Raw genomic sequence first — 11562 nt, 5'->3', positions numbered from 1 at the left:
CAAGTGTTGGTATTAAGCCTGATGTGGTATCATTTATCGATTTTTTTTATGTTCATTTATAAGAGATTTTGAAGATTTGGTATAAAAGAACAAACAAAGATAAAGCAAAATTAGTCAAGACGAAAATTAAACGACAACACTTCAAACATCAATACATATGTGACAATACTTTTCATAGTACATATTAATAAAATTAAGCAAAAACCACATACTTTACAACATAACAATTCACACTTCAATTATAAATATGAATATTTTTTTTAGTATCTATCAATACGTTGAAGCACCAAATAGATTAACTGATTTACATCACTTTACAACATAACAATTCACACTTCAATTTGTTAATATGAATACTTAAAATTTTAGATACTAATATTTTTACTAAAACTACAGTGCTGGTGATTATGTGGTGATTATGCATCCGCTTTTGCGCTTGTGATCCATGTAGATGTCACTTTCAAGTGACGTATGCAGTTTTCCATGTAGGTAGTGTTCCTCCCAAGTAGTTAATGCACAGAGCGCGCTTAGGGTTTCTCAGAAATACTTTACAACATAAAAAATCACACTTCAATTAAGTATGAATATACTTGATATTTTTGAGATGAATATTGTTATATCTCCTAGCCTTTCATCTTTGACTTTTGTTTCCAAAAGTCTTTCTATTGAAAAAAAAAATACGATCCCCATTTTTACGCCCCTATGTACAAGGACATAGGGACGTAAAAAGAAAAGGTAGGGGTGAGGTTTTTTTTCGCTTTTGGCATAGCAGGCTCCCCTTTGGGAGGCCCATACGACGGGCTATTAGCTCAGTGGTAGAGCGCGCCCCTAATAATTGCGTCATTGTGCCTGGGCTGTGAGGGCTCTCAGCCACATGGATAGTTCAATGTGCTCATCAGCGCCTGACCCCGGGATGTGGATCATCCAAGGCACATTAGCATGGCATACTCTTCCTTGTTTGAATTGGAGTTTGAAATCAAACTTCTCCGTAGGAGGATAGATAGAGCGATTCAGGTGAGATCCAATGTTGATTTAACTTTACAACAATTACAGCGCTGACACTTGCAATGGTTGTTACGCATCCGCTTGTCCTTAGTTTTCGTGTGTCGTCCATGTCGTTTGTCGCTTTCAAACAACATTTGCAGCCCCCCTCGGGTCAGTTGTTGTCCCTTAGGTAGGTAACATCAAAGACAGATCTATGGATTTCTCATAAATACTTTACAACATAAATACTCACACTCTACTGTGTAAGTATGAATACTCGATATTTTAGAGAAGAATACTTGACATTTTAGAAATAAATACTTGAACGATGGAGAATATGTAACTACTTCATCATGCATCTCATTTGAAAGAAAAAAATTACATAGAAGACGTTCGTGAATTTAAATTTGTAAAACTTTATAGATCGTCAGAAATATTAACGTGAGCAAACGGAGAAAAAAATCCACTTCTAAAAATGTGTAAAAAATGGGTATACGATTAGAGAGAGAAAAAAAGTTCATCTCTATTTTTTTTTAAATATTTGATATCTTAAGTATGAATAATTGATATATTATATGTTAATACTTGCGCATATAAATATTCATACATGCGCATGTCAGTTGTAAATTTTTTCAAATAAAGACGGTTCCTCAAATTATCAGTACTTAAGAAATATTTAGAGAATTTTTAACGAGACTGTTAGTGGGTCTATATATATAGACAATACTCTTGAGAAAAATTATCCTCGGCGATTTGAAATAAGTCGTCCGAAGTAAAAGGACAATTCAAAAGTTCTCATAACAAAAAGAAAAATTATTCCTTCAAAAAAACCTTCCCAAAACCGCTTTATGGTTTAGAATATTCCGTTGGTCATGTTACGCAAATCTTTAATCTTTGCGGTCGTCAGCTGATCAGCAGCTCCCTATAGAACGAGAATCTCTGACAGTGGGCCCAGAGAGGGGTATATAAACAGCGATTACAGTCCAGGGACATCTTGCCTGCTTTTGCGGCTTATTTGCGGCAACAATAACTGACCTATTTAATTACTGTACCTCCTAATTTTAAACTTGGATCTTTCAATCACTGCAAAGCCTACAATGCCCTTATGATTCCATTTTCCGTTGTGCGACCATCCGCATACGACTCTCCGTGCGTCGTCTTTAACTGACCAGCAGTCCAGCACAAGCCGCGCACGCACGACAGCATGCCATTGCGATTGCGTGATAGCGTCGTCACTTGCTGTGTTAGTGGTTGCCGCGTGCGGCCAGTTGGATCCGGATTTTCTGCGGCCTTAAATGTAAATCTAAGCACGTGGCTTCTACACTACAATCTCTTTATATGACATTTTAACGTTAGGGTTACCTGCTACATTTTCGAATATTTTATAATTAAAACTAAGGCTGTTGTTTGAATATTAGTCAAAGCAATTTAACAGAATGCATCCGTTAAAGTGAATACATTGACCCGAAATTTTAAGAAATATATCAGCTCAAAAAATGAAAAACCAATAAAACATTAAATCCTGAAAATCTGATATCTGACACGACTACAATTTAACGTTGCGGATAGAAATTTAAGTTACGGACACCACTTTTTTTTTTTAATTTAAGTTGCGGATAGAAACTATTTTGTTATTTGCAACGGGAAGAGAAAAACATGTTGTGAGGAGAAAAAAAAAGTATTTGTCCATAACTTTACATTGCAGATATTCAGTTTACGTCCATAATTTTACATTGTGGATTGCTAAATATGAAATTTTTCAGATTTTGTATTTTTTAATTTATTATTTTTTATACTGTTGTATTTTTTTAAAACTTTCGGTACATTAACTGCATCATAATTTCTGTCCTGTTTATACTAAATACATTAGGTACATCCGTACATGTATTGTACAGATTCGGAAATCCTGGTGGCTCCCTGTTGCTTTTTTTGGGAAGCTAATAGGATGGATATTTGGATCAAACATGAAAGGATGATCGATCCGTATGGTTGTAGATGATCCAATTATCAATGTGTAGATGATCGCACCCTTATTAACCTAGTTACCCACTTTTTTTTTTAATCGATTTTCTTGATAAAAGATCATCTCTTCAACAGAATCTCCAAATCATTGTTCTTTCTCAGTCTAGATGAACTAATTGTATTACAATATGTGGGTTCTCGTGTTTTTGGTGTCTCTCATTTTTTATCTTTATTTTTAAAGTTTAAACAGTTGATCCGAACCGCTTAATATAATTTGCATATTAGAATATGAGTTTGGCTAATATAATATCAGTGTCATTTTAGCTTATATAACACCAATTCTAAAATCTATCAAATCTACTTCGAACGACTAATCTAAACCGTTCAAACCGATTTACATTATGAGTAATGCGTTTACATACAAATTTTTTATATTTTCGAGTTATTTTAGTATCAAATCAAGCGGCAAAAATATTGAAAAATTATGTATTAAAATTAATTTAAAAACTCACACATTTGACCGCTTGACTTAATACTAAAAAAATTCGAAAAGTTATAAATTTTGCATGTAAACGCACAACTAATGAAGTAGATCGGTTTGAACGGTTTGGATTCACCGTTTGAAGTCGATTTGATAAGTTTTAGAGTTTGTGTTATATAGGTTAAAATGACACTGATTTTATACTAGCCAAACTCTTAGAATATATGACAAAATATTAATATTTTTCTAAAAAAATATTTTTTCGATATATATAAATTACTAATTTTGGATAATTACATGTTTAACAAATAATAATAAAAATTAAAATTTGATGTCCAAACACATTTTAGTATGGAGAATATGTTGAACGGTTTGAATTGACATTTTGAACTTTAAAAACGGAAATTTTATCCTTCCTCAAGTTCCTCTTATGCTTATGCTATAGTACTAAACTTCTAAAATTGTTCAAAATATATTAAAGTTTCGTCCCTAATAATTATCACAGTCTAAGACTCAGTGTCTCTGCTCAATTCATCACCGACAGGCAACACGATATGGAGCGCGCCATAGGGCACTATTGCTGTGCCACTGCGGTCCACGGTCCTAAATTTTTAAAAACACCATTTTAGAAAAAAATAATAAATAAAAAAACAACAATTATATATAATTCTAAAACTACCACGGCCGCATATATGGAATGCGGCACCTTTTTCTAGAGACTGCATCTAGGAGATGCGGCCCATTTTTTTTTTTTTTTTTTCAAATTTTAAGATAATCTCAAAGGATACGGTATGATTTTAATATATGATATATTATTTTATTTTATGATTATTTTTCGTCGAAGACCCTAAAAATTTATTTGCCGACAGTCCTAAATTAATTTTTATTACAAAGAAGTCTAATTAGGTATATATTATTTTATTTTATGGTTATTTTTCACTGAAGACTCTAGAAGTTTATTTGCCGATATTTCTAAATTTATTTTTATTACAAAGAAGTCTAAAAATATATATATTATTTTATTTTATTTTTTTATTATTTTTCACCGAAGACCCTAAAAGTTTAATTGCCGATGGTCCTAATAATTTGTTACGTTATGAAATTTTTACAATTAAATTCGAATGATTTAAAAGAAAGAATCGATAAATCATGTTAATAAAATGGAAGTTTAAACCTTAATTAAGGTTCCCCTAAATAAGTAAGTTAATTGTGAATTGAAACCGCGTCGAAATTTCGAGATTTCGGAATTTTATAGCCCCAGTGCGGATTAGGTTGACCGCAGTGCGGGTGGAAGCCATCCGCAGTGGCTCAGGCTTTTTCTGGAATTTTGCCAAAAAAATGACTAAGTAGTGAGTGCGGGTGAGGGATCCGCAGTGCGGATGAGTTTAGCTGCACTCATGAATTTCTGTATTGCACTGAATTTTTCTGAAATCGGCTAAGTAGTGAGTGCGGATGAGGGTGAACCGCAGTGCGGATCAGGTTCATCCGCAGTAGGCTCGGACTTTTCCTGGATTCGGCTGACAACCGACTAAGTCTCGAGTGCGGATCAGGTAACCCGCAGTGCGGATTGGCTAATCCGCATTCAGGGTAATTTTAACCCTAAAACCCAAATTAAACCTTCTCTCTCTCTCACTTCACCATTATCCCCATTTCTAAGTTATTTTCGGTTAAGAGAGAAGGAAAAGATCCCGTGAGTTTCCGTTTCTTCCAGACTCCCGATTGTTGCGAGAAATCGAGTTTGGAACCGAGAAAGCAGCCGAGGATCTCTCAGAACCCTTCTATTTGGTATTTCTTTCTCTCCTTTTTACTTTCGAAACCTCGAATTTTCTCGATTTCTCGGATTCTCATTTTAAACCCGAGATTTGTGCTCGAATTGCTCGAGGACTAGTTCCTCTACACTTCTTACTAGTTTGTTTGTCATTCTTTTTCCCGATTTCTTCCGATTTATGAAATCTGATTTCTAGGGTTTCGTGCCAAAATTGAAAGTTGGCATAATCGTGATTTGATTTGCCTAACCCGACCAATTAGACTTGTAATCGGTAGGGTTGCCTCCTGATCGTGAATTTTTAGAACATTTAACGGCCGATTTGAGGTTTTGACCAAATTAGGGTTAACCAAACGGTGGATTGAATTGAACCGAGAACCAAAGTAGTGAAACGGTGATTGATGGTTACCAAAGTGAAATAGTATAAGGCTAGAGGGCCTAGATGGAATTGTGTACCGTTATGTGAGATTTTGGTAAGAAAGAAAGAACCGAAAAGAATCGATACCAAAACATAAGAATTGATTTACGACTGTACAAACCCTAAGTAAACGTATGGACCACTGAATCCAAATTAAACCAAGTATACGTATAATATAGGTGTAGGCTCGGTCGAGCAAGAACTTGCGAGACCATACGAGACGTCCGATCCTTAGCTTAAGCGGTACGCTCGTCAAAAAGGTGCGGGATTCTTGGACTTGTTTGATACTTTATTTTCAGGAATTAAACTGTTTATTCGTTTGTCATGTTGAATGATTAATTGTTGCATATTTTGGAATTCATACTGCATATTGATTCTTGCATAAATGAGAAGGATTGAATGGTTTTAGTTAAGGTTGATTGGCATGTTGGTACGGTTATTAATTGTTTAGTTCTATGAATTGTTCTTGTTGTGAATGAATCTGCCAGGCCGACCTGTTTAGGTGGCTGGTTAAGGTAACGGTGGCCTATCCGTTGACCGGTGTTTATGAATTTGCCAGGCCGACCTGTTTAGGTGGCTGGATAGGGTGACGCTGCTGACTTATGCGTTTGACCTGTTAGAATTTGCCAGACCGACCTGTTTAGGTGGCTGGATAGGGTGACGCTGCTGACTTATGCGTTTGACCTGTTATGGATTTGCCAGACCGACCTGTTAAGGTGGCTGGATAAGGTGACGGTGAGCTATCCGTTGACCATGTGTTATGATTTTGTGAGACTAACCTGTATGTGTGGCTTTGAGATATATTTGCTTGAGATTTAGCAAAGTTGACCTGTATAGGTAACTTTGATTCCGTGTGTTGCATTTGTGTCAAGTTGACCTGTATTGGTGACTTGTAACCGAACCTTAGGAAATGGTTAAGCCAAACAGCAATTGCAGATGGGTGTCCGATAAAGGTTCAGCTTGGTTGGCCATCTGTAGGCGCTTGTAACCCTACAGATGTGGGTTTGATAACGGTTCAGCTCGAAAGAACATCTGTAATTGCTACCAGCCCTAATGAACTGAGTTAGGAATCGAGTTAAGCCAAAATAGATGTTGTGTTTTGAAATCCATCTTGGAAATTCCGTAAACTGTGTTTCAGGTTGATTAACTGTTGTCGAGTAATGGCATTCTGTTATTTATGTTTTCTTATATACTGTTGCATTGTTATTGTTTGGGTTTCATTATTGAATATAGAGTTTGATTGCAAGTCCAATAATTCATATGTGGCAAAATTCGCACTGAGAATTTATTCTCACCCCCCACCTTCCCCGTTATTTTACAGGTATTGGTGCGATGGATTCCGGAGAGGCACGAGAGTAGTAGGCCTTAGTAGCTTACCAGTATACGACCCTAGATATGTTTTGTTGTATAGATTTAGGGTAGGCCTCGTGGTTGGTATCCGGATGAGATACTTATACTGTATTATTTACTGTCCAGACTGTGTACTCTGATTATATATATTAGAAACTTGTTTTGAATTGCGTGTTGTTGGTTTAAATTTTGATTAGCCTTGTAAGCATACACGGCGTTATATGCTTACGGCGGGGGACTGTTACTACCCGTGGCCGCGGGGTGTGACAGCTCTCTTCGGTGGTATCAGAGCTCAAGGTTTAAACCCTAACCGGACTGATAGGATACGTGAGTGGGGTACGTTATACTTGGGGTCGCACGGCTAACGACTCGTTCGTTCTATGAGATAAGTATATGCAAATCTAATGACTATTTTCTTCTTATTTAAGAACTATGGAAGGACGCCGAGGTAGGGGACGACCTAGAACTAGGAACCCACTGAACGAACCGATCGTTCATGCGAGCGAGGCCGGATCTGCAGGGCCTGAGGTCCAGAGAGTTGATCTTGGACCTGTAGGTGCGCAGAACCGGGATCGAGATTTAGACGAGAGGTTGATCGCGGCTTACGAGAGAGGTCGCAAAGCAGAAATACGTGAGGTGGCACCGGAGGCTCCCCGAGGAGGTCCGGAAGATTTTAGGAGGTTGTACGACTCCTTCATGCGCCTTAATCCACCTCGGTTTAATGGCACTGGTGAGTATGCTGCTGCTAAAGAATGGCTCGCGAGCATGAGTGCGAAATTGGTTCTGTGTCGAGCACCAGAACAAGATATGGTGGAGCTGGCAGAGCAACAGTTGGAGGGTGGTGCAAGATTCTGGTGGGACGGAGCCCGACGTAGTTATGTCGGGGAGGAGGCCAAGATTCCGTGGGAGTGGTTCGAATTACAGTTCACTCGACGGTTTCTGAGTAATATCCAGCGAGAGGCGCTGAGGAGGAAGTTCCTAGACTTAAAGCAGAGTGGGCGAGCAGTGGCGGAGTATAACAATGAGTTCCTTGCCTTGTCCAGGTACGCGATAGATGTGCAGACGGATGTGGTGAGATACCATAGGCAGTACCTGGATGGACTGGATGGAGGGATATCGATGATTGTGGATACCCCTATGGCTACTGAGTTGCAGGCCATGATGGATCACGCTGAGCAAGTGGAACTGCACAGCAAGAGAAGGAGGTCGGAGATGACAGAGAGGAATGTCAAGCAGAGGGAGGACCAAAACCGACAATTTAGGTCAAGGGGAGGGCCGTCGACAGCTAGACCACCCCCGAGACAGTTCATGGCACCTAGACCCCCTCCGGGGCAGATAGCAGCACCGGTACTCCGGCCGGGCTTCGTTTCTGTGTGGTGCCATTCGTGCAACCAGGCACACTCTGAGATCGACTGTAGACGCCGCAACCAAGCGTGTTACACATGCGGCAGCATGGGGCATTGGGCAAGAGAGTGCCCGAATGCGGCACTAAGGTTCCAGAGAGACAGCGGTGGCAGAGGGCCCATGGGACGTGGATCTGGTAGACCACCATTCCGTGGTCGAGGTGCTTCCCAAACCAGTGGAGGCAGGATTGGAGGTCGAGTGGCTGCCCACGCACTCGGTATAGCAGAGGTTGCACATGACGCAACGAGGGCTCTGGAGGAAGGTGAAGGCTCGCAACCATCTGATTCTCGAGCTGATGTGATGACAGGTATACTTTCTATCTCGGATGAGAGTGCCTATTGTTTGATAGATACTGGGTGTAGCCATTCCATTGTATCGAAGGCTTGGGTAGAAAAGTATAACTGGTCAACTGAAACCAATAACCAAGTCCTGAGTGTCCAAACCCCTTTCGGTTCGACTGACCGAAAAATAACCATATGCCGAAACCGAAAAGTCAGAGTTGATGGAAGGGATCTCGAGATAGACCTGTTGGTTATGGAGATCACGGGTTACGATGTTCTATTGGGGATGGATTGGTTAACAAGACATGCCGCAACGATCGACTGTCCGCACCGCAGGATTTGTTTTGTGACCGCAAAAGGTGGTATGTCGTGCATGCTGAACTGTAGGAAGGTTGGAGGGTTGATACCGTGCATCTCGGCTGTGGAAGTTAGGCACCTGATCGATTCAGGGTGCACTGCATATCTGACAGCAATAGTGTACACTGATACGGAAGTTCCTGAGATGAATACGATTCCAGTGGTGTCGGAGTTCGTGGATGTGTTTCCGAAGGAAATAACCGGATTACCTCCGGAACGAGAAGTGGAATTTGGCATAGAGGTGGTACCGGGTACGACACCCATTTCAAAGAGTCCGTATCGTATGGCTCCTGCAGAATTGAAGGAACTCAAGGCCCAATTAGAAGAGATGCTGGAAAACGGGTTTATTAGACCAAGCACATCTCCATGGGGTGCTCCGGTGTTGTTTGTGAAGAAGAAGGATGGTACCTTACGGTTGTGCATTGACTATCGTGAATTGAACAAGGTGACCGTCAAGAATAGATACCCGTTACCCCGAATCGATGACTTGTTTGATCAGCTGCAAGGATCTTCGATCTACTCTAAGATAGATTTGAGAACGGGGTACCACCAGCTAAGAATACGTCCGAGCGATGTGGAAAAGACAGCCTTCCGAACGCGCTATGGGCATTACGAATATCTGGTGATGCCGTTCGGGCTAACGAACGCTCCGGCTGCATTCATGGATATGATGCAGCGAGTGTTTCATGACCTGTTGGATTCAACTGTGGTGGTGTTCATCGATGACATCCTGGTATATTCAAGATCACGTGAGGAGCATGAGGTACATCTGTGGATGGTGTTGCAGAGATTGAGAGATCATCAACTATTCGCAAAGTTTTCGAAGTATGAGTTCTGGCTTGAGAAAGTGGCGTTCCTTGGTCACGTGATATCAGGTGAAGGGTTGGCAGTGGATGCAGAAAAGATTCGGGCGGTGACTGATTGGAAGAGACCAGAAACGGTTACGGAGATTCGCAGCTTTCTGGGGCTAGCCGGATATTATAGGAGGTTCGTACTTGGATTTTCACAGTTGGCTGCGCCCCTTACGAAGTTGTTACACAAAGGTGTGAAGTTCGAGTGGGGTGCCACTCAGGATCAAAGCTTTGAGGCGTTGAAGAATCGGTTAGTATCTGCACCGGTTCTTGCCATGCCTATTACTGACGAGGAATATACGGTCTACACCGACGCATCCGGGTCTGGTTTGGGAGGTGTACTGATGCAGAAGGACCATGTTATAGCATATGCTTCTCGGCAGTTACGGTCGCACGAACAAAATTATCCGACCCATGATCTGGAGCTAGCTGCAGTGATCTTCGCTTTAAAAATTTGGCGGCATTACCTGTATGGAGTGAAGTGCCGTATCTTCACGGATCACCAAAGTTTGAAGTATATCTTCACTCAAAGGGAGTTAAATTTGAGGCAGAGGAGATGGTTGGAACTGATGAAGGACTACGATCTGGATATCCAGTATCATGCCGGAAAGGCAAACGTGGTAGCAGATGCGCTAAGCCGGAAGAGTCAGATTAATCTGGCATCGATTATCACCAGCGAGACACATCTTCTCGAGGAAATGAGAAGAATGAATCTACACGTAGGTGCATCTCGTGAGTTTGCATTGGAAACCTCATCTCGATTGATTGGAGATAGCAATAGTGCAGGTACATCTACAGTTGCCTCGATTATCTTGGCCGCGGTCGAGGTTCGACCAGAGTTACACGAGCAGATTCGAGCAGCGCAACAAGAGGACCCGAAGTGCCAACAGTTCCGACAACATTTCGAGTCAAATGCAGACTCGCCATTCCAACTCCATGAAGATGGTATTCTGCGGTTCCATGACCGCATATGCGTTCCGAATGACTCAGGATTGAAGAATCTGATTCTGTCAGAAGCACATGACTCGGGGTATACCATTCACCCCGGTGAAGTCAAGATGTATCAAGATTTAAAGCGATATTTCTGGTGGCCAAAGATGAAAAGGAACGTGCAAAACTATGTGGAGAAATGTCAGGTCTGTCAGCAAGTCAAGGCAGATAGACGGAAGAGGGCGGGCTTACTAAGACCTTTGGAGATACCCATGCGGAAATTCGAGTCGATCACTATGGACTTCGTGACAGGATTTCCGAGGACCGTTGGACGATATGATGCCATATGGGTGATAGTGGATCGGTTGACGAAGATTGCACACTTCATTCCACTCCGGATCGAGACATCCGGAAGAGAACTAGCCGATCTGTTCTTGCAATACCAATTTAAATACCATGGATGTTCACGGCACATTGTCTCTGACCGAGACACTCGATTTACGTCTCACTTTTGGGGAAGCTTTCAAGAAGCCATGGGCACGAAACTGAGATTCAGTACAGCCCATCATCCGCAAACCGACGGTCAATCCGAACGAACAATCCAAACATTGGAGGACATGCTTCGATCCTGTGCTTTAAGTTTCCGAGAATCTTGGATCAACCACTTGTACTTGGTAGAGTTTGCGTACAACAATAGCTACCATTCGAGTATCGGAATGTCACCACAAGAGGCACTTACAGGACAGCAGTGTCGCACACCGCTGTGGTGGGGACCCGCA

Source organism: Carex rostrata, chromosome 8 (assembly GCF_964058835.1).
Source record: "Carex rostrata chromosome 8, lpCarRost1.2, whole genome shotgun sequence".
NCBI classification, from domain to species: domain Eukaryota; kingdom Viridiplantae; phylum Streptophyta; class Magnoliopsida; order Poales; family Cyperaceae; genus Carex; species Carex rostrata.
The sequence above is the reverse complement of the archived record's forward strand: the minus strand, read 5'-3'. Positions refer to the sequence as shown.